The sequence below is a fragment of the Equus przewalskii genome, chromosome 7 (assembly GCF_037783145.1).
Source record: "Equus przewalskii isolate Varuska chromosome 7, EquPr2, whole genome shotgun sequence".
NCBI classification, from domain to species: domain Eukaryota; kingdom Metazoa; phylum Chordata; class Mammalia; order Perissodactyla; family Equidae; genus Equus; species Equus przewalskii.
Genome location: NC_091837.1, coordinates 17,398,990 through 17,422,033, shown reverse-complemented (window position 1 = coordinate 17,422,033; position 23,044 = coordinate 17,398,990). Strand labels below are relative to the sequence as shown.

The following is a 23,044-nucleotide window of genomic DNA, read 5'->3' as shown; positions in this document are numbered from 1 at the left end:
CCTCTAGTCACCCATCCTGGGCGCTTCAGCAACATTTCACCTCCACCTCTCTTGCAGAATCTTCACACCTGGTACAAGGCTTGTTTGGTGCCCCTTGCCCGACCAGACTGCAAGCTCCATCAGAGCAGGGCTCACCCAATGCTAATCTGGGCACCTGCCCCCGGGGCCCGGCACTCGGCCTGCCATTTAACACTCATCATTACACACTTGACAAATGTGCTGCCGTCTGCCACAGAACCACACAGAATTGCTGCTCGTCATCGGCTTAGCGCCACTAAATACGATGATGCCAAGATCCACGCCTGCTGCACCCGGTTAGCTACACTTCTGTTAGGGGCTCTGGGGCATTTTCTGTTGATAGATCGTTTTCATTTAATAGATTCAAGTAGACTCAATTTTCCAGCATTTCAGGGGGCTGCTCATAACTCTCCTTCCCCAGGAACAGGCATGTGAGTGACATAAATACACACAGGACTTGCAAAGGTTGGATGCGGGGCTGACTCAGCTGTCAAAGTGAGCTCAAACCAATGGCTTTGGTGAAATCAACAGTAGTTGGACTGGGTTTATTAGCTCCTGTGATCACTTGGTTCCTAAAGTTAAACCCAATAGGTCACTTTTAAAACGAATCTCTTTTCTGAAAGGACAGATGGATCAACAAATGGGGCTAATGCCCACCATTAGAGGGGGAACCAGGGTTGACGTGCACCAAGGTCAAGGTGGGAGGAGTCAAGCTCAGTCTCTCCCAAACAGTCTGTCCGATCTACGACAACAACCGAGAGAGATGGAATTAAATTTCCCTTAAGTTCAGAATCTGAGGCTTCTCAGCACTGAGGCAGACAGGCAGTTATCATAAATGAGCACCGGGCAGAGAGTCGAGACACTGAGGTTCTGTCCCAGCTTTGTGTTCTGTGACTTTTAGCAAGTCACCTACCTTTTCTGGGCCTCGGTTTCTCCATCTATAAAATGAGGCTGATGGACAAGAGCTGAGGGCATTGGAATCGCCTAGAGAAGTCTTGTTAAAAATACAGAAAGTTCAGGGCTGGCCTTGTGGCTCAGTGGTTAAGGTTTCACATACTCTGCTTCAGGAGCCCCGGTTTGTGGGTTTGGATCCCTGGCATGGACCTACTCCACTCATCAGCCATGCTGTGGAGATATCCCACATACAAAATAGAGGGAGAGTGGCACAGATGTTACCTCAGGGTTAATATTTCTCAAGCAAAAAAAAAAAAAAAAAAAGAGGAAGATTGGCAATGGATGTTAGCTCAGGGTGAATCTTCCTCACCCCTCAAAAAAAAGAAGAAAATACAGAAACTTCAAGTCTCCCCTGGGGACACTGACTCAGATCTAGGATCTGGCATCTCTGCTTTTTGGTGGATTCTGATGCTGATGGTCCACTGGGCTGACGTTTGGCATTTGCTAGATTAGATGATGTCTCAATGCTATCATACATGAGAAGGATGAAAATGATCACGTCTACGGTCGTTGCAGACTCTGTGTTGTCAACCACACAAATCTACCCCGGCCTTTGGTGGGAAGCACACCCCTGTGTTCAAACAGGCCTGATGGAAATTGGTCCTAGAAGGCCAAATTCAACTTCTGTGCACTCTGGTTTCCAATAGGAAAAAGCCCCAGCTCTAGAGGGCGCAGATTGTTGCCTGTGGCTCTCAACCACATTCCAAGGCTCAGCAAGCCGTGCAGAGATCCACAGAACCTGAGTGACAGGCAACACACGAGTCTTGTCATAAGACACCCCAAAACATACACCCAAGAAGGCAGCACAGCCAAACCTGTGTGTACTTACAATACCCAGGGGAAATGAGCCCCAATTCATCCCACGCTGGGAAACTGGCACCTCCATCAGCACAAGGTTTTGGACAAGTGTCCAGGGGGTACCTTGGACAGCTCCCTGTGGCTCAGCCCAAGACCCTCTGGGAACAGTCTACTCCCCTCATCCCCTCCCAACCTTTCTCCCTTCCCCATGGAAGACAACCCTTGGGCAGCTGGCTTTGGCCACTGCAGGAAAACAAAGGAGAGGCAGGAAGAGCGATGAGCAGGCTCGTCTGGAAACCATGTACACACTATTGGCCCCAAATGGTGCCACTGGAGACTTCCCTCTGGGCTTCTCTTTCTTCTACAATCACCAATCTGGGCATAACACTATTGTTCCCTTCACACCCTTCACACGCATTATCACAAAACCTTCAAAACAATCCCTAATGGGAGTTATTGTTCTCATTTAGCCGAGAAGGGAACTGCAACTCAGAGGGGTTAAGTGACCAGCCAGAGGTCACACAGCCATGGAGTGAGCTAAGCCTGGCCTCAAGCAAAGGTCCTCACCATCTCTCTCTACTACGCAGCTGGCTCTTTCCCTGCGTGGTCTGGGAGTTGGGGAAAATCACAATTTCTCGAGACATAGTCATGCCCCTGACTGTTGGGGTAGCCTCTGGCTGGGCAGATGTATCAGGAAATGAGGCTGTGGGTGCGAAGACAGGGGCACAGTCAGACGGCATGTGCCCAGCCATGTGCAAAAAGCCCCAAATTAAGAAGCCAAAAACCAGGAAGGAAGCCTCTGATGGTGCCACTTATCAGGTAGGTAACTATGGGCAGGCTGGGCTTGTCCTGCCTCAGTTTCCATATCTGCAAAGTGGGATTCAGATCATGCTGGAGACCTGGGGGGTTTGGAGAGTATTGCCAGGGATATCCAGGGCTACCTTGTGTGTGAGAGCACCCTGGAGACGGCACAAAGCTGTGCGCCTTTTCCAGGGCTCCTGCACACAGGGTCGGTGGAAAGGACTGGGGTAGTGGTGGTAGCGGAGGGGCAGAATGCCTCCCTTCGTGACCTGCCAAAGCATCTGTCAGTCTGCTGAGACACCGGAGGGCAGAGGAGCATGGACGCCACCCCTGCCGGCTGGGGCACCAGGAGCTCCTTCCCTGTTTCACCTTAAGTTCAAAATAACAATGGGAAAAACCAACACTCCCTGGTGTCTTTGTGAACTCGCAGTATCTGCCCCACCCCCAATTAAAGAAACAGGCGGAAGAAAGGGTGAAGCTGTCCCCTTATTCCTCTGCGGGACTGGCCTGAGGGGTCAACTCCTTCCTCCTCTCTTCCAGGGTCCCAGGCCGCCGGAGGCCAGACGATGCGCCCTGGGCTGCTGGTCAACACTGCACTCTGCTCAGGGACGCCCTTGGGGCGCTCCCTCCGTGGCCGCCCGTGCGCTCTTCCGGGGCCTGAGCGCGGGTTTGAGCTGGGCTCTGGGAGTAGAGGGGGTCTCAAACGCGGGGAAGACCCCTGCGCGTCCTCCCCCGGGCTATTTGGGTTCCACTGGAAGCGAGCCGACCTACCGCAGCCCGGGGACCCGGAGGGGCGGACCCCTAGTTCCTGTTGGCAGGAAACCCCCGACCCTCCAGCCTCCCGGGTCCAGTCTCGCGGCGTTATAATAATTAAACACCAGCAACATTTCTTGCGTATTCAGCGCTTGCCCTAGGCTTTACCACGATAAACACCCACGAGAAAGGTACTGTTTCCCCCATTTTACAGACAAGAGAACTGAGGCTTAGAGCGAAAGGACTTACCTAAGGCCACACAGCAAGCAAAGGGTAAATCTAGGATTAGAACCAGAGGTGTCACTCGAATGCTCCCTGCCCTCGCTCTACCGTCTTCGCGCGCGCCTCTCCTCTCCAGGTGCCTGCCCCAGTCAGCGCGGTCCGAGCCCGCGGAAAGACGCAGGCGCTCCGGCCACAGTGCCCTGGGAGCGGGGGGCAGGGTCCCGTGGTCTCCAAGGCACAGTCCGGAGAGCCTCGTCCGGACCCTCGGACCCTAGGGCCCCTCGGGTGGCCCTGGAAGTTGGGTCTCTCGGGGACCCTGGAAACAAACCCTTCGCGCGCGGTGCACTGCCGGGCCCCGAATCCCAGCGGATCGCGTCCCTCGCCCGTCCAGGGGACGCGCCAGGAGCCCCAGAGCATCTTTCGCGCGAGAGGCACAACTTTCCCAGGTTCTGGGAGCCCGCGCTCTTGCACCCCAATCCCGTGCGGACTGAAGAAGTAAGACGTGCAGGCGGCCCCGCCATTACCGCGAGAGCGCAACGAAGATTCTCGCAAAGTTGGGAGCCAGGCAGGAGCAACGTTCCCCGGGAGCAGAGCCCTCCCAGCCTCGGGCCCCCCGCCGAGGGTAGCTGGCCATGCCAAAGAGTCCGCCATTGCCGCGGGCTCGCAGTTGCCATACCTCGGGAGGGCCGGGCACGGAGGAAAGCTTAAAGTTGAGGTTGGGCAGGTGCAACGATCCCCAGGGACTGGCGGCCCCCAGCCTCAGGCTGCCGGCTGGGGTTGCGAGCGGTGCCAAAGGGTCCGCCATTACCGCAGGCGCGCAGCTCGCAGCCAAGCGCGCGGCTGAGACGGACTGGGGGTCCCTGCAAAGTTGGAGCGAGGAGGGCGCGTCGACCCCCGGGACCGGAGCCCCGGGGCCTGGGGCTGCCCGCTGCGAGGAGAACGAGGCCGCCCGAATCAAGTTGGGACGCGCGGCAAACCCCGCGCCTCCCGCTCGCACTGGGGCCTCGCACGGGAGCGGGGCGCCCTAGGGGACAGGGACGGGGGCGCGGGACGCCTGGGCCAACTCACCTGCCGCCGAGCCAGGCAGCGCCGAGGCTGCCTCTTCGCGCTGCGCACCCGCCCGCCCGCCGGTCCGCTCGCCTGCCCGCCTCCTACTCCTCCTCCTCCTTCGCCTCCTCCTCCTTCTCCCGGGCGCCCGCGGCCGCCGCGCTCCCAGCTCCGAATGCTCCGGCTCCGCCGCCCCGCGCGCGCGGCTGCCGGGCGCCAGTCGCACCCACTCACCTCCGGGTAGGAGCCGCGCGCGTCCCTCCCCCTTCCCCTCCGCTTTGTGCCTCTCTGATCCCTCCCCACCCCCTCTCGCCTAGCCCCCACCCCTCCCTTGACCCCTCCCCTCCCTCCGCCCCAGCGAACCCAAGTTCGGGACGGAGGCTGCAGGCTTTCCTCGCGCAGCGCCGGGCGGCCCGCGCGCGCCCCTGGCTCACCCGGTCCGCCCGGCCGCCTGGCCGCCCCTCGGAGGAGCCGCGGCGCTAAGTAGCTCCCGGTGGCCGGAAACGCGGCATAAATATGTAGGGACGGAGCCGTGAGCTCAGCGAGGGTCGTGAGGGGGAATTTATTTCTTAGTGTCCCTCCTTTATCCTATCATCGCTGAAACGAATTAGCGGTGACGTCCAACCCGGCTGGTTTATGGGTGTGGGGAGGGAGACGTCGCAACCCTCATTAAAAGAGCCGCTCTGGGCTCCAAAGCATACATCTTTTATATAACCTAATTTCCATTTTTTTTTTTCCTATCAGGAAACACACACACACCCCATGACAATTTCTGGGCGCCTGGAGGGGGCCGAATGGAGTAGGCACAGGGCACTTCTCTTAGGGCGCAGAGGGCCCCCTGGGAGGCAGGGATGGTTATTTCTGTCTCTTGATCAGTGTAGGGATAACATTCCTTAATGGGACAGTGTGCTGCACCGCCTAACGTCCTGGGCGTGGCTGGGAGCCCCCAGGGGCCCCCAGGAGGTTGCAGACTGGGTTCTGGCCTTGGCTCTTGGTGGGCAGACAGGGAGAGAGGCGGTTCTGGGAATGTTGCCTTGTTCTGGTCTTCCCTGGAGCAGCACTTAGGCCTGGCAGCTGGGGATGCGGAAGGACGGAGGGGACAGGCTCACCTGTGGCCTGATAGACCTCCAGGTGGGGAGAGGCCCAGGGCTGGGCGGCGGGGAGGGGAAGAAGCAGAGAACCGAGCTGTCCTTCCTTTCTTAGGGGCCCTAACATATGGGTAACCATATAAACTCGTCTCCAAAGCTGTCTTTTCCTGGGCAGATTGCAAAGGATTTTGCATTTCACTGTTGCTGCTGCTCACACACTCTTGGGGAAATGGGGGAATATCAAGGAAAGAGAGAATTCAGACACACACACACACACACATGCACACACACACACACACACACACACACACGGACACACTCAGCACCTGGCTCTGGGTGGCTTGATCTTCCCTCCTCCCAGCCACTCAGGCTCTGACTTGTGCAGAGAAGAGGCAAAGAGGAAAACCACCACCCCCTTTGTCACTAATAGATGCTTTTCAGATCGTCTTGCACATCAAGCACGGGAGAAGGGGGTGTGACTCTGGGGGTAGGAAGAGGGGTGTGCGGGATGAGGAGGAGGAGAGGAAGGAATAACGAATAAGCTGGCAGGGGTGCGTGGAGGTCTGTGTTGTCTTCAACAGGCTGGAAGGAAGACAGGAGAAATTCCCTCTCGGCCCCAAGGCTCTGCCGCTTCCTGACTGTGCCGCATGGGGCAAGATCAGGGCCTGTTTCCCCAGGGGTGCAATGGGCCTGAGGTAGACGGAAGATGCACACAATGAGAGAATGCTGGCCAAGTTCTTGGCATAGTGACTGGCATATAGTAAATGCTCAGTAAACAGCAGCCAAAAATAGTAAAAAGGATGATGAGGATCAGAACAGTGACACAAAGGCTGGATGGGGCGTCCTGGGGAGTCAGGGCTGGAGCTGAGTCCTTCCAGCCTGGGCCCTGCTTCCCCTGCCTGAACCATATCAAAGTTGAGCTCTGGGCTTCAGTGGTGTCAGACTCAGAACACTGCTCCCCTCAATTACCATGGTAACTGGGGAAAAATCAGGAAACCAGGGGAAGGGAAGCTGCTCTTCCACTGGGCTGGTGATTCACCTGCTTAAAACAGAGATGCACCTGTGCAGGTCAGGACCAGAGGAGGCCCGCGGTGGAGGCGCCTCCTCTCCCAGAGCTCCTGCCGTTCTGATTAGGGGAGAAGGGTGATTGGTAGGGAATGGGGGCCACGAGGTGGTGGGGTCGGGGCCAAGGCTGGACTGTGCCTGCAGAAGGCAGAGTTGACCTGGATTTGCAAGGAGGGGGACTGAAACCCACTCCTCCAATTCTGTCCTCGCCACCAGGTGTCCTGGTGCAATTGAGAGCAAAGCACGGGAAGGTAGCTCTGGAGATAGAGAGTTGGGAAGACAGGGCCTCTGAGCCCATGGTAGCAGCCAGTCACCACGAGGGGTCCTGTGTGTGTGCGCGTGCGTGTGTGTGTGTGTGTGTGTGTATGACAGAGAGACAGAGAGCAGCACAGAGAGAGAGAGAGGAAAAGAGGGAGGAAGAGAGGGAGAGACAGAGGGAGAGAGAGAGAGAAAGGGGAAGAGAGAAAGAAGCAGAGAAAGAAGGAGAAAGAGGCAGATAGAGAATGAGAGAGAGAGGCAGAGAGAGAGAAAGAGGGAAAGAAGACAGAGACAGAGAGAGATCAGCAGGGAGATAGAGAGGGAGAGAGAGGGGAAAAGAGAAAGATGGAGAGGGAGGGAGAGAGAAAGAGACAGAGGGACACTCCCCTTCCCACACTTCTGGTTGTTTCCGTGGGGTTAAGGGACGAGTAACAATACGAATGGAGGTTGTAGTCGTAGAAAGAATAACGGCTCCTCTACTGAGCACTTATCATTGTGCCAGTCTCCAGCCAAGCATTTTATAGGTATCGTACGTCTCACTGAATCATCATCAAAATTGCAAGAGATGATCCCTTTTCTCATTCCAGTTTTACAGAGGGGAAATCAGAGGCTCCGAGAGGCAAAGTGGCTTGCTCCAGGTCACCCGGTCAATTGGTGGTAAAGAAGCTATCAGAACTCGGGTCCTACTGACCCCAAGGTGGGGCTCTTCCTGCCTCCCTCGGCGGCTCATGAAGAAAGACCGAGAGTGATGTCAGGGCCGCCTCTTGGGCACCAGGGTGGTGTCTGGTGTTTGGGGAGTGGATCCTGGCTCTGGGGACTCCACTTTACTGTGCTGGGCAGTGACCCCAGGGGGATCCAACCAGGGAGACTCACGGCCACGTGGGGGCTCTGGGACAGTCCTCCAAAAGCTCCTCGGGTGAGGTGCCCTTTTTGGTCCTTCCCTTTGGAGGCTGCTCTGGGCATTGGCTGTGATCTGATCCCTTGCTGTTCAGGGGGAGATGCTGACAAGGCCACCCTTCTCCCGGATTGCTGTAGGATTCACGCAGTTGAGATGCTTCTAGGGGTCAGCACAGAGCGAGTTCCCCATACGTGGTCACCTGGATAACAATTATTCTTGCATCCCCGAGTGGACGGTGGGTGGGTAAAAGGACTCTCCCAGCCAAAGACAGGCTGCCCCCTTTCCCCCCTCCCTGCTACCCTGGACCCTAACCAGCCCCCACCCGTCAGCTCAGGGGTGGGCTCCGGGAGGTAGGGGAGCCGAGGGCTCTCGTGGAGCCAAGGGGAGGAGAGGGAAGGGAGGAGGTTTGCCGATGTGGCTGCCACTGAGGGGGTAATACATTATCCAGGGCTAATGAAAACATAATTATCTTCTTTTGGCTGCAGAGAGGGGCTAATTTAATAGGCTGCGATCGAAAGGCATCTGCTGAATTCACCCAGCAGTGAAAACACTTGAAGGACTTAGGCAGGGGAAGTGCGCAGACAGTGGCTGGCGGGCCTCTGCAGCTGTGTGAACGTGGCAGCGGCCACAGGGAGGGGGGCACGGGGGTGCAGGGCAGAAGCGGCAGAGGGGTGCGGCAGCCGACAGGTGTTCCGTGAACAGGCAGGCTAGGGCTACCCGCTCACCACCTGATCTCAGGCCAGTCCCTCGCCTCTCTGAGCCTCAGCTTCCTCATCTGTAAGATGGGATTAATCCTGCCTCCCTCCCATTGACTGGGAGGAATGGATGAGAAGTGTAAGGGGCGTGCTCACACATCCTCAGCGTGTTTGGTGTTTAGTGAAACTTTCCCCCCTTCTGCCGCTTTGCTGGGTCAGGTCTACTTGGCCTTCAGGTCTCCCCTCTTGAGAGAAGCCCCGCTCTGAGCTCCCGCAGTGCCCTGCAGCTCCTCTTTCATAACACAACACACTTGACGATGTTTACTCTGTCATGCTGGACTCTGAAGAGCTCCTCAAGGCGAGGCAGGTCTGTCTCGTTTGTCACTTGAAGCCAGTGCTTCTCAAAGCACGTTCCCTGGACCAGAGGCCTCAGCATCCCCCGGGAGCTTATGAGAAATGTCTGTTCTAGGGCCCTGCCCCAGACCTGCCGAACCACACGCTCAGGTTGGGGCCAGCAATCTGTGGTTTACACACGCTCTCCAGGTCATCCCGATCCACACGCAAGTTTGAGAACCTCTGCTGCATCCAAAAACTGAAGAAATGTTTCTTGAATAAATGAATGAAGAGCTTACGGGAGTCCAGCTATGTAATGACAGTAATTCTCTCTTATTAGCCATCAACTGTGTACCAAACCTGTGTCTGTCTCAGCCACCGCCTTTATCCCTCATTCACCATCCCCCACACTCCATCCCCAAGCCACGCCCCTTGGTCTACCTCTCTGTCCTGAGGTGAAGGCCCACATGGGGTGTTAACAGACCCAGGGGCTGCCTCCTGTGTGTGCCCCCTGCTCCCCTTGCTCATAGAGCCCCCTCCCATAAGTAGTCCCCTGGAAATTCTGGAAGAGAATTCAGCTTTCAGCCCTGTCCCTGGGTGCTTGGCTGGGGAAGTTGCTCAGATGTGCTTATGAAGGATGGTGCCTGCGGCTCAGTGTGCACAGTTAGAGACAGAGGGACAGCACTGGCGAAAGGGCCCTTGCAGATGGCTGTCCCCAACCCTGGCTTTTTACACATGGGGAGGCCAAGTTCCAGGGAGGTTTGGCAATTCATTCAAGGGCGACAGCTTGTCAGTGGCCGATCAGATCCCTGCCCTGGCTCCCAGCTCAGGGTGCTGATTCTGGGGCCCCTAAGAGGGGTGGGTCACCACAGAGGCTCTGGGGACCCTGGGGCCAGCATGACCAGGGAGTAGGGAGCAGTGTTGTCTGAAAGCCCAGAACCCCTGGGAGGAGTGGGGGTGCCGCAGTCCCTGGGATGGCTGCTGACTGGTCAAACACGCCCACCCCGGACATTCACATGGCTCTGGCAGGGAAGAAACAGGGAGGAGTCCTTTAAGGCTTAAAGAGGCAGCCTGTGCATAAGACACACGAGATCTGAGGCTGGAACATCTGGCTTCCAGACCCGGCTCAGTCACTAATGGGCTGTGTGAACTTGGGCTAACCCCTTGGCCTCTCTGGGTCTCACAAGCTGATCTTAACCGGAGGATGGCCAACTCCCTAGCATTATATGCAAAATCAAGTGCAGGTGTGTTTTTCCGGGGTAGAGGGTTCATAGCGTTCTGCGGCTTTTTAAAGGAGTCGAGACCTTGAGAAGGTTAAAAGCGATGGAACCAGACGGCCTCTCAGGGCGCTTTAATGGGCAAAAAGGAGGCAACTTCCTGTCTGAGAACCCGCTTGGCAAGTCCGCAGGCGCCCTGTGCTCTGCGCTGCGCGGTCGGCAGAGACGCAGTTCCCGGAGTGACCGACAGATGGCGCTAGCCCTTCACCGTAGCCGCCCTGTTTTCCGGAACCTTGTTTGTGGGTCCCGCGGCTGTTTGCTCAGCTTCCCGACCTCCGGGCCTGGACATTGGTGGGATAAGAGTGCTGGGCGGCCCCAGGGTCTGCCTGTATCTTCTGGTTGCCACTCTGTCTAGTCCACAGAGGAGGCATCAAAAAGGGTGTGAGGGTGGAGGCATTAGGGTGGAGGGGAGTGGAGGGGTGGGGGTCTGGAAAGCCCAAGGGAACCCACTGAAATATAGGAAGGAGCCCTAAGTTTGCTGTTCATACCCCCAATATAGCCCTTTTATTCTCCCCTGCGCCCCAATACAGGACCCCATCTCTGTGTTCCCCCATCTCAACTCAAGGTACCCACTGTATCTCAAAATCCTCTAAACCTAGAGTTTCTGCTGGCCTTTCATACTGGGTGTGTGGGGGCCACCAAAGTATTTGCATTTTGAAGGCAATGGCAGGGAGAGGCCAACGCTTCCCGGGAACAGATGAAATGGGCTGAGTCTGAGACATCGCGGAGTAGTGGGGCCTGTGGCTAACTGGAGTGCATGCCCCACCTAAAGGCATTCACATTCAAATGTTTTGGAAGCAATGTTCCACCAAACTAGACCATTTTGGCCACCAGTGTGAGAACTCTGATCAAGGCAATGGATTTCAGCACCTATGAGTGGAGATGTTCGAGTGGCAAAGAAGGTCTTAAGCAGAACATAGAACAGGGGTCCTCAAACTGTCAGGTGCATAAGAATTGCCTGAGAAGGGGAATACCAGTTCCTGGCCCCTGCTTCCAAAGATTTTGAGCTGTAGGTCTCAGGTGGGACCCAAGAGGCTGTATTTTTAGCAAGTTCCTTAGGGGAAACTGAGGCAGGTGGCCTTCTAGACCCAGGTTAGCTGCTCTGTGCTGGTAAGGCCGTGCCAGTCAGCTGGGCTGGGTCCTGATCCTCAGCCTGCAGACACTTAGAGTTCAATGACACAGCTTCTCAGCAACGGTGACATCCCCCTCCCCCATCCAAGTAGAGATCTCTTACAATTCTGCTCCCCATTATACCACAGACATGCACAGGGAAGATGACATGCCTGGGCTCATTGCGAAGAATTAGGAAAATTCGGAGACCAAGCCCTGAGAAAGGATAATGGGAAGGTGGTAGGGAGAGGAGCATGGAAAATTCCAGTTCAGTATTCCAGAAAGCTACCCAAACCCAGGTTGAGGTATTTGACTTCTTATCCAACTCTGTCCTCCATCCACTGTGTGACCTTGGGCAAGGCTCCTGCCCTCTCTGGGTCTCTGTTTCCCATCTACAGTATTAAGTGGATTGGAGGGGAGTATAGCTTCCTCCTCTGTTCTAGGACCCCCTTCGGCTCTGTGGCCCAAGTGTCTTGGGGCTGCCGGTTGTGCAGGTGGAGGGGGAGGCTGGAGAAGGGTGCTGAGGACCCCGTTACCTCTCTCTCCAGAGCTGACCTGTTTTGATCTGGCTGTGTATCTGGCTTCCTTATTTAGCTTCCATTTGAGAAACAAACTTGAGAGCTGCTGGTCTGGGAGCATCTTTCACTGTCCGTTTAATCCTTTACCGCCCCCTCTCTACTGGGGGGCCATGGGCAGGCACCATGCTGGGGGCTGGGGTGACTGAGCCCCCAGGAGCAGGATTCCTGGCTCCTGGAGTATCAGGCCAGTGCAGAAGTCAGACAAGCTCACAGCTCATAAGCAGTGACAACCCAACCTGCTAGTGTGCTGACACTCTTCAGTCTACACGGCGCTGAACCCCAGAAAGGGATCCTGCTGGCCTCACCCTGACTCGAAAGCCCTAATGAGAGAACCCACTTTCTCCTCCCCAGCCTGACAGCTCAGAGCTCCATTAGCTTCATATGTTTTGGCATTTGATTTATTCAAACTGACACTCGAGCAAAATGTCTTATAGTCTTCTCTAATTGCAGGAAAGAGGGGAGTGTGCAAGGATATGGTGTGGTTTAAAAGCTTTGGAGTCGGTCCTGGGTTTTCCACTTTGTAGCTGTGTGACCTTAGGCAAGTTAATTACCCTTTCTGAGCCTCAGCTTTCTCATGTGTCAAAATTGGGAATGACGATATCCCCTACGTCAGAGGCTTGTGCTTGTTAAATGAGATGATGCATGTGAAGCCTTTGGCACAGTCTTTGGCACATAGTAGTATGTCAGTCAGGGGTAGCTCCTCCCCTTTTATTATTATTATTGATTTGTGTGGGATTCTTGTCTCTGTTTTGAGGTTGGAAGCTCTTTGAGGGGTATGAGCCACGTCTGAATCCATTTTTTATGTTCTGCGATATGCCCAGCAGTGTGCTAGCTCATCCCAGGCACTCAGTGACTGAGTTCAATTGCACAGAGGGACGGGGACAGCTTCTCGACACCAGTGGTCCTCATAGTGTGGCCTCCAGAGAGCTCACAGCTGGGCGGTCAAGGCGAAGGATGGAGACCCACGGAGCCCCTAGCTATGCGGTAAGGCAGGAGGTGGGGGCTTCTGGGTCAAGCGAGAAGCCTGGATAGAGGGACAGCAGGGTGTTCAGAGGGGGCTGTGTCTGTGAGGGGTCCCCAGGGAAGGGACTGACTCCCTGCCCTTCTCCCTGGGTGTGACAGCAATGTTCTTCCGTCCCTCCAGGATGACACAGCTTCTCAGCAACAGTGACATCCCCCTGCCCCCATCCTAGGAGACATCTCTGCCAGGGCTGCTCCCCATCCTACCACAGACACGCCCAGAAAAGATGGCACGCCTGGCCTTATTTCTAAGAATTAGGAAAATCCTGAGCCCAAGCCCTGGGAGAGGATGATGGGAAGGTGGTAAAGGGAGGAGCAGGGAAAATTCCAGCTCGGTATTCCAGAAATACCAGCGCTGGGCTAGGCTCTCAAGTTTGCTAGCACCAGCAGCTCTCAAGTCTGTTTTTCCAGGGAATCTGTTTTCCTTCCTATAGGAGGAAGCCAGATACGCAGAAGATGGAAACAGGTCAGCTCTGGAGAGGGAGGCAAGGGGGTCCACGGCCCCCTTCTTCACCCTCCCCCCTCCACCTACACAACGGCAGCCCCCAAGACACTGCCGCAGAGCCGTAGGGGGTCCTAGAACAGAGAAGCACTGTCCCCAGGGATGAGCTAGCTCTGCGTCCTCTGTTTCTGCATCTGACCCAGCATTCCTTGGGGCAGGGACCCGCTGTCGTCATCTCTTGGGCCCCGGCCCTCCGCCCGATGTTTGGCACCCAGTAGGTGTTTCATAAAGGTTTCCTGACTCACGGAGGACTTCAGGTAGTACTAGTGACGACGATGACAAGAATGATGATAATAACACTTAGTAGCATGCTAGCCACACCTTACATTCATTAGCTCTCGACTACTTGGTAAGTGGCAGAGCCAGGCTTTGAACCAGGAACACTGGCTCCAGGGTCTGTGCAATTACCCACGGCATGATAGTTGATGATAGCAACTGAGTTGGGGTAGCAAGTGACAAATAAGCTAAGCATCGCTTCTTCAGGGTCACCATGGCTACCATTCCTTGAGCACTTACTACGGGCCATGCTAATCTCCCTTCATCTTCAGCCGCCTTGCGAGTTGGGTATTATTGGCCTACTGGGAGCAAATTGGGGCACAGAGAGGTAGAATTACCCGTGCAAGGACACACAGCTAAGCAGTGGCAGCTTAAGAATTTGAACTCAGGTCTATGGGACTCTAAAGCCCGCCGATCTTAATGGAGAATTCGGGCTGAGGTGAAGCCCTGGAGGGTGGGGGTGACCTCAGGGTAAGGGGGTCCATTGACTGGACTTTGGGACAAGGTTGGGCTGACCCAGACATGGAGCCCAAGAGAAGACAGAGAGAGAAAGAGGACGAATGAGAAAAATGGGGGCCTTTCCTGAACATTCCAGCGTGGTGTATCCACATCACTGTTGTATCCCACCAGCTGACATTATGAAAAGAGACAGAGAGAGAGAGGGCACTGAGGCCAGACAAGACTGGGCCAAATCCAGGCACTGCTTCTTGCTAGTAGTGTGACCATCAGCAAGTTACCTAACTTCTCTGAGCCCCAGTATCTACCTGTCTTGCAAAAGCTTTAAAATCACATTAACAAACAGCTACAGGGCATCTGCTATGTAATTGGCATTCAACCAACGTCCATTCATTCATCTATTGATTCCTTCAAAGAATATTGACTGTAGCGCCTCCTGGCAGAGCTCCACCCACATCCCATGGGCACCTCCCATTCCCATGCATACTGGTCCAGTTTCCAGCTGGCAGCACCTGCAACTCTTTTGCAGAAGAGAAACTTTGGAAAATTAACATACTCTCCTTGGAGCGCCTTCAACCAATGCCTGACAGGAGTAGGGGTACACATACCCTTGAGTGGGATTCTAACTCTGAGATGTGGGGTCTACACCGGCCCCTTGGGCTCCCCTGCAGGATTCAGCTCCAGCTGCTCACAGTGGTAATGCACACTTTTCTGGTTCTTTCCCCTCCCTGTCTCACCTCTCCGTTCTCCTCCTGGTATTTCCTGGGAACCCATCCCAAAGAAATTCCATGCACTCCGACCCTCGCCTCAACTGCCAACTAAAACTAAACTAAGATACTGACTGAACTCCCGCCATGTGCCACACAAGGGACTCCATCCTGTGCCTGGATTAACAATGAACAGGACAGACACGTCCCTGCTGTCAGGCTATCGCCTATAGTCAGGCCATTGGAGGAAACAGACAGGGACAAGGGTGCCCATATGACATCACTATGAGGCCCCTTCCCATCTCCCTTCCCCTGCCTCTCGGAGAATGTCAAGGCCCCTCTCTTAGATCGCACCCAATTCTTTCCAGAATTATAATTATTTTCCCTTGACCACCAAACGAATAAGCATTTTGAGGCCAGAATCCACATCTTGGTGTTCATACTTATTTTTTCCTCCAAAATGCCCAGCTCAGTGCTGTGCATTCATTCATCTGATAAATATTCAGTGAGCACCCACTGTATGTTCTCTGGCATGGGGACACAGCAATGAGCAGAACAGACCCAGGCCTGGCCCCCTGGAGGTGACATTCTGGTCGGGGAAGCCAGTCATCAAACAAGCAAAGACGCAAATAATATAAAAACCCATAAGTCAACAAACAAATAACCTAATGTCGAATTGTGTTAAATACTATGACAAAAACAGCAGGACAAGGGGGCAGAGAAGAACTGGGCTGAGGGTAATTTTAGATACTGTGGCGGAGGATGTGCATACAGTTGGTGCCAATAAAAGGTTGTTGAATACAGGAAGTAAAAGCTTTAGGTACCCAGCCAATGAATAATGCCACAGGCGAGGACAGCACCTTCAATATAAAAAGGATGGCTTTTCCAAGCACTTCAAGGCCTCCTGACTCCTCTGTGAGTTGATACCACTGGAAAAGTATCAATGAGTCCATTCAGAAATCTGTAGGGCCCCAAAGCATACCGTTTTTGGGCCAATTAACACCCCCAAGAGGAAGGGAGCCTTGATATTTGATCAGTACTCATAGGAGAGCTGCCCAAATCAATGAGGGGCCGCCTGAGGTCTTGGGAAATCACATTGCTGGAGAAACAAGGTCCGTAGCTGATTCTGCAGGAAGTCTTATGACCAAGAAGTGGCTGAGGCCACAGCAGCTAAGACTTAGCACCTGCTGACTCCGCTCTGTGTCACCAGGGCCACACCATCTAAAGTGCACAAAGACCCTGTTAGGTGGCTGCCATTAGAACCCTGTTTTCCAGATGAGGAAACAGAGGCTCCAAGAACATTAAGTAACTTACTCAAGGTCACGCAATGACAGTGCAGCGCATTAAGGGGGACGAGGAGAGGTGGTGGTGGGAGCGCGGAGGAGGAATGGCTACCCAGCCTGGGGCAAAGGAACTCCTACTCCCTGCCCTCCACCTGCCCTACCCCTCCCCCCCGACCCCACACACACGTCATGGGTGTAACTTCCAAGCTGAGGTCTGGAGAAGATTGGAGTCGGCCCAGGGAAGGTGGGCGGGGAGAAGGGAGAGGAGCTCCTTGCAGAAATATGCAAAGAACTGGAAGTGGTGGCGCACCTAGGAACCCCTGGGAGGTTGCATTTTGCCAAAGGTGGAGTTAACCCCTCACCTAATTTTGTGTGGCGCAGGGTTAGCTGGATGAAGGTCACAATTCTGGAGCCATGGTTTAATTCTGGGCTGCCCCTACTCTCCAGAAATGCTGTGTGGAGGGTGTGGGCATCTTCTGGATGATTCCGGCTGATTTCCCATTTCTCCTTTAGGTGGCCAGGTCAGCCCTGTGCCCATCTCCCTGTGCCAACAGAATGGGAGATCCCTTGGGCCAGTGATGGGCTCCATCATCCTGGCAGGTAGAGGGATGTCCATGGCAGTTCATGGGGAGGGGTTTGGGGAGTCACCAGCTGTGGTGGGCGGGGGTGACCACAGCATGACAAGTTTGCCAGCATATGCTGCTGCTGCTCATCCCCCAACCCAGCGCTGCAACCCCCACCCCCAGCCCACCCATGGGGCTCTGAGCTGCATTTAGCAGCTTGATCAACTGTCATATGTATATAGTCTCAAAGGCTCAGGCTGTGCCCCCAACTCCCAAGTTGCTGGACATAACCCTCTTTCCCTCTCTGCGGCCACTCTCTAGTCTGAGCCACCATCTTTCTCACCTGGGCCACTTCATCAGCCTCAGCAGGCTTCCCTGCCCCCCGCAATCCAGTCTCCCCATCCAAGTCAGAGACACCTTTCCAAAATGCCAAGCTGACCATGTCACCTCCCGAGCTCGAAGCACTGCAAAGTCTCCAGTGCCCTCTGGATCAAGTCCAAATTCTCTAGCATTCCTTGGTTCATTTATGCTTGCAACCCACAAATGTTGGTTGAGCACCAATGGAGGATCCTTCCAAGGTCTGGTGAAGCGTTAGCTTCTCAACTGACTCGGTTTTATTTATTTTTTGGTAGGAATGAGTCTTGGGAAGACATCTCTTGTTTCTGTGGGCCCGACATTTGCATCCCTTCCCTGGCGACTGCCCCTCACTTTTCTTTGGGGAGCTCCCCTTCCCCTTCAGGTGGGCCTCTGCTGCCTGCCTCTGAGGCTCAGTTGCTCAGCTTTTCCTCGAAATCTTAGAGCTACCCTGAATCCCTGCAACACCTTCCTCGTGTTGCTGGAGTTTTGCCAAGGTCAGCTTATGGTTGCTGAAGCCAAAGGAACCCTAATGGGTGGGGTCGCCTCTCATCTTTCTGCTTAAAAGCGGTGTGGGCTGGCTATTATCTGTTCTCCTCTCCAGATCCACTAACCACGCCCCCTTCTGTGCCCTGCTTGCTGCCCTTGGAGGCTGACCCCATCAGCAGAGTCCCTTGCCTCTGGCTTCCAGTTGGATTTAGCCAATGGAAAGCATTGGTGGGACAATAGGGGGTGGGAGGACAGCGAGGTTGGTTTTGTTCCCTCCCGGGTCCCTCCCAGTGGGGTGGAAGAGCAGTGGCTACGTCCTTTCCACACAGCTCACTCTCCAGGTTCTGCTAGCTATTCCCTCCTCATGCTCTTTGAGGCTCCCCATGGTCCTGGGTCCTGCACCCTCCGTTGTTGGCTTCCCTTGACCTTGACCACACCTTTCTGAATAGAATCTTCATTAATCTCTCCTCCATCGCACAGGTTGAGTGCACATCCCTTCTTGCCAGGGCCCTGACAGATACAGGGAGGTATCCGCCATAATCTGTGCCAGCTTAGGATCTAGAGGAGCTGGGAAGCAGTGCTGAGCCTCCCAGGTTCCTTGGGGGTGGGAAGGGGATGGGAGCTCTGGGGGAAGACAAAGAGAAATCTCCTGACGTACCCCCAAAATGGGAGCAGTAAGAAGAGACCCAGCTAGAAAGAGCTCTGAGCTGTAGGTCCCCCACTTCTTGCTGTGTGACCTTGGGAAAAACCACTTCCCATCTCTGAGCCTCATCTTCTCATCTGTAAAATGGGAATGATAGTAGAACAGACCATTATCAGGTTGTGCCAATGGGGATCCTTGGAAGGATCCTCCATTGGTGCTCAACCAACATTTGTGGGTTGCAAGCATAAATGAACCAAGGAATGATAGTAGAACAGACCATTATCAGGTTGTGCCACGGTATCATTTCCAATGACACCATGTCACTCATTCATTCACTCAACAAATAATTATTGAGCCCCTACTAGTGTCTGGCAATGTGCTAGGTGCTGGGACACAGCAGTAGAGAGAACAGACATTGCTCTTACCCTTGGGGAGCTTCCAGCCTATGCCAGGAAGGGACATAAATAAGCAGCCACACAAATAGATTTCCAGTTCTTCACTGTGCAAAACCATTGTCCTCTGAGGAAACGGCTAACGTTTGAGCTGAGTCTTGGAGGTTGAGGCAGGTCAGCCAAGTAGGAAAGGTGGTCCAAGGGTAGACAACAGAACATGTCAAGGATGGAGGTGGTTGTTGGAGGAACCACGAGTGATGGGGGAAGTAGGCAATGAGGTGGAAGAGGTGGCAGGGATCAGCTAATCACAGCGTCGGATGCCTCAGTGAAGGGTTTGTATTTTATTCCGAGTGTGAAAAATGACATAGATGGTCTGATTTATGGCTTGAAGGACCACGCTGGCTGCTGTGAAGAACAGACCAGAGAAGGAACAGGAACGGAGTGAGGGAGACCAGAAGGGGACTGTTGCAGCACCCAAGTGAGACGTGATGGTGGCTTAGCCTGGGGAAGTGGCAGTGAAGGTAGAGGAAGTGAACTGAGGCAGAGATGGCCAGCTGTCCACCAGAACTTCACTTCCACAGTGTATAGTTGTGGCCAGGAAGCGGCTGCCCAGCCAGAGACTACATTTCCCAGCACCCTTTGCATCTGGATGAGGTCATGTGACTGGTTCTCACCAATGAAATGGGAGCAGAAGTGATGGCGTCCCTTCTGGGCAGAAGCAGTTAAAAGCAGATGTGTCTTCCCTCTGTTCTCTGTTCCTGTACATTGATTGGAAGCAAAGTCCCCAGGGGATGGTGGAGTCATAGGTGAGAGCTCCCTGGGTCCCTGAATCACCATCTGCATCCTTAATTACACTTTATTTGACATAAGAATACACTTCCATCCTATTGAGTGCTGAGATTGTAGGGTCTATCTGTCACAGTAGCCAGCACTACAGTAACTAACCTACGGGCAGGTCAGTTAGGAGCAAAACCTAGCAGAACTCCATAATGGATTTACTACTGTGGAGGAGCAAGAACGAGGCCAAGAATAACTTCCAACTTTTAGCTTGAGCAACTGTGGAGATGAAGCTGATGTTTCCTGAGCAGGGGAAGATGTGAGCGAGTTCTTTTCTCTTTTTTGTGAGAGTGAAGAGCTGAGTTTGGAACACAGATGTTTACTGTGTCTGGGAGACACTCGAATGGAGATGTCAAGTAGAAAGTTAGACAGAAGGATTCGAAAGAGGTCCGAGCTGGTGACACAGTCTTGGGATTTGTTGTCTTGTCAATGGCACTTGAAGTGCCATATTAGGTACTCAATAAGTGCTCTTTGAATCAGAATGTGAATCACTTCTTCCTCATTTTTACCCAGCGTTTGGAAGTTAATGGACAAAAATCATCTAGAAGTGATTAAAGAGCTCCCCCCGACCCCAAAAACCTGATCGCAAGTCAAAGAACCACCCATTCCTGGCCCTGCTCTCGTGTGCCTGTTGAAGAGGCTCTCTGAGCTCAGAGAACCTGAGAATCAAGCTATTCAAAGGCTGAATGAAGGTGATTCTGATGATGCTTAAAACCGCCTTCCTGCCGCGTTGGGTAAAACACTCATTTTTGATGCAATGAAAACCACTTGAATCTCTGCCTTTTATTCCCCAAAGCAGCTTCACCTAATGGGCTGGGGTTTGAAAACAGGGTGTAGAAAAGGCAAGGCTGAGCTTCACCAGCCTCATCCAGAGGTCGCTCTCCCTGGGCTACAGGTCTTTTACTCCCCGGGCTTTTGGAGGGGCTGCTGGAGAGGAAAGGGCTTCTGGGCAGGCTGGGCAGGCAGCGTGGTGAGGAAGAGACCCTTGGCAACGCTGACACTTTCACCCAATAGCCTCTAATCCCAGGGTAGCAAACTCGAATGGCTGCAGGAGCCAGCCAGTTAATGACTCTGAGAAATGGGTTGCATGCGGACCTCAGAGAATTAGAGAGCACAGGTCTTGTCTAAAGGGGTGGACGCAACGCGGCTCCAGCCGACTGTTGCCATATGGAAGGCAAGTCCTTGATCACTAGGTCTTCTGGCTTCTCAAGAGAAGCCTTCAATTCAGGTTTTATATGAAATCATCTGAGTTTTAAATGCTTGGAACTAATTATACTTAAACAGTGCTCTGTGGGCCAAACAAAGAGCATGTGTACAGGGCATATAATTCCTGTGCTTGAAACCCGCTTGAAACGCTCAGTGAGTTATAGAATGGACAGGGGCCTCCTTCCTAAGAAATTGCCCAAGGGGAAAGTACGTAATCATTCTGGAATTGTTATTGAATCAACACAAGTTCATTGACTCAGCTACATAAATCATAACCTTAATCATGATTCTTCTTATCCCTCCTTTGGTGAGGTAAACATTTTAAGTTTCTCTACAGGAGAGAAAAAAGTAAAGATAAGTTGTGACTGAGTGTGACCAGCTTTGAGTATGAGGGCTGTGTGTGTGTTTTCACTGCTGAATCTTCAGGCCTGAGTAGCTGCATAAAAATATTGTTGAATAAAGTAATAAATGAAAGGAATGCGCATATAAGAGAAGAAACCACAGACCCAAGTTTGCATGCTTCAGAGTGTGGGAACCCGTAGTGGCCCAGATGTCTCTGAAGCCCCACAGTTTAGTTCTGCCACATTTATTCTCTGAAGAGGACATCTACCGGATGCTGGGGCAATGCGTGATGGTCACCACTGAGGAACGCGAACTTAGCATTAACAAGGTCTGTGTAGCTGACCTGGACCTCTCTTTTCCCTTCTTCTCTCCCCACTAGAATCTTCTCAAGCCTTTAAGCTGCAGCTCCAGCCTTCTCTACGAACCAGGTTGTCACTGACCCCTCCAGACAATAGCACCAACGACATTCCCATTTAATGCAGCTCCTACACGCCAGACACTGTGAGAGAGTTTGTAATGGGTTTGGGTAACTTTTTCATCATCTTTTCTCTCCTAATACATCCTACTCCTCGGCCGTAGCGATGAGTACAAGACGAAGGCCTGGCCATTCCTGGTACCTCATACCCTTCCCCCAAAGTGATTGGTCTGAAGAGCAGGCATGTGACTCAGGCAGGACCAATCAGAGCCCTTCCCTGGGACTGATATACTGTTGCTGGTTGAAGGAAGCTCTCTCTCTGCTGAGGATGCTAAACGGAAGCTGGGAGCGGTATTGCTCATGCCATTCAGAAAAGGCTCATCTGTAGGAGGAGAGGCTGAGGTTCCCAGGGCAAAAGAAGAAGAGACAGCAGAGCACAGAGGGAACTAGGGATGCAATAAATTCCTTTTTCTGTGAGTCTGGAGTTGGGTTTCTGTCACTTACAACCAAAGGAATCCTGACCAATAGAGCCCTTTATATACTTCGTCTCACCTACTCTCTCAACAACACTGTGAAGATGATATTAATAACCCCCATTTTATAGATGAGGAAATTGAAGCTCAGAGAGGTAAGGTAACTTTCCCAAAGCCACACAGCCAGCAGGAGGCAGTTTGGATGACTCCAGACCTGTCCTATTTCTATGAGGCTCCTCTGCCTATCCTGAGGAACCGGCTTTCCGGGGCGGATCTTACGTAGCATTTTGTGTTGCCAGTGCAAGCTCCAGAAGGCAAGAAATGCCTTCTACTAAGAACTCCGTCATTTCAGGGTGGGAAGGCCTTCAGAGGTGAGCTGGGGCTCTCTGCAAAGAACAGGGGAGTGGAGCCAGAAGGCTTCCAGGGCGAGTTCCGTTTCTTACTAGCTGGAAAAGTCACTGAACCTCTGTGAATTTGAATTTCCTCATCTGTGGAAAGGAGCTAGTACTCAAGATATGGGGTTGCGATGACAATTTAAGGAGATAAAGTATTTGAAACTGTTTTAGAAATGTGAAGTCCTGTTCAAAAGTGGGGTACCAATACTGCTGTTTATCGCTGTACTACTTAATCCTACCTCCGTCTGGGCTTCAATACCCCCCAAAATAGAGCACTTGCTGCCTCTCATGGCAATTCTTTCCATCTTTGGGCCATTCTGATTATTATAAAATTCTTTCACATTCTAAGTTGAAATTTTTCTCTTGAATGTGTGTTCATTGGTTCTATGGGCTCTATCCATTCATCCATATCCTTCTTTCCTTCCTTCCTTCCTTCCTCCTCTCTTTCCTTCCTCCTTCCTTCCCTCCTCCCTCCCTCCCCTGCCCTTCCATCTACTGTAATAAGATTGAAGACAATCGGGGAATCAAGAAGATCAGTCCCATGTCCACACTAGCTTCACTCCGCCCATCCAATCCATTCTCCTCACAGCAGTGAATGGTATTCTAAAACACGAATAGAATCTCGTCACTCCCTTGCTTCAAGCCCGTCAGTGGCCTTCCATTGCCCTCAAGATGGAGTGAGCTACAGGCCCTATCTGATCCAGGCCCTGCCCACCTCTCCTGCCTTACCTCTCCCCTCCCCTCCCCCCTGACCTGGCCTCTAGCGAAATAGAGAATAGAGTGACTCGCAGAGACT

At 53.3% G+C, this 23,044-nt stretch overlaps 1 protein-coding gene across 6 annotated transcripts in view; it reads right to left on the bottom strand.

Annotated features, from left to right (window-relative positions):
• Window positions 1–23,044, bottom strand: part of NOS1 (nitric oxide synthase 1) — a 175,289-nt gene that overhangs the window by 102,399 nt on the left and 49,846 nt on the right. For 3 of the 6 annotated variants that reach the window (XM_070627127.1, XM_070627129.1, XM_070627132.1), the window contains exon 1: window positions 4,615–4,801. The exons of 2 other annotated variants lie outside the window; for them this stretch is intronic. The gene's annotated coding sequence lies outside the window, so the exon portion shown is untranslated. Of the gene's footprint in view, window positions 1–4,614; window positions 4,802–5,027; window positions 5,167–23,044 lie in introns of those variants that run through there. One more of the 6 variants, XM_070627131.1, reaches the window with a different exon arrangement.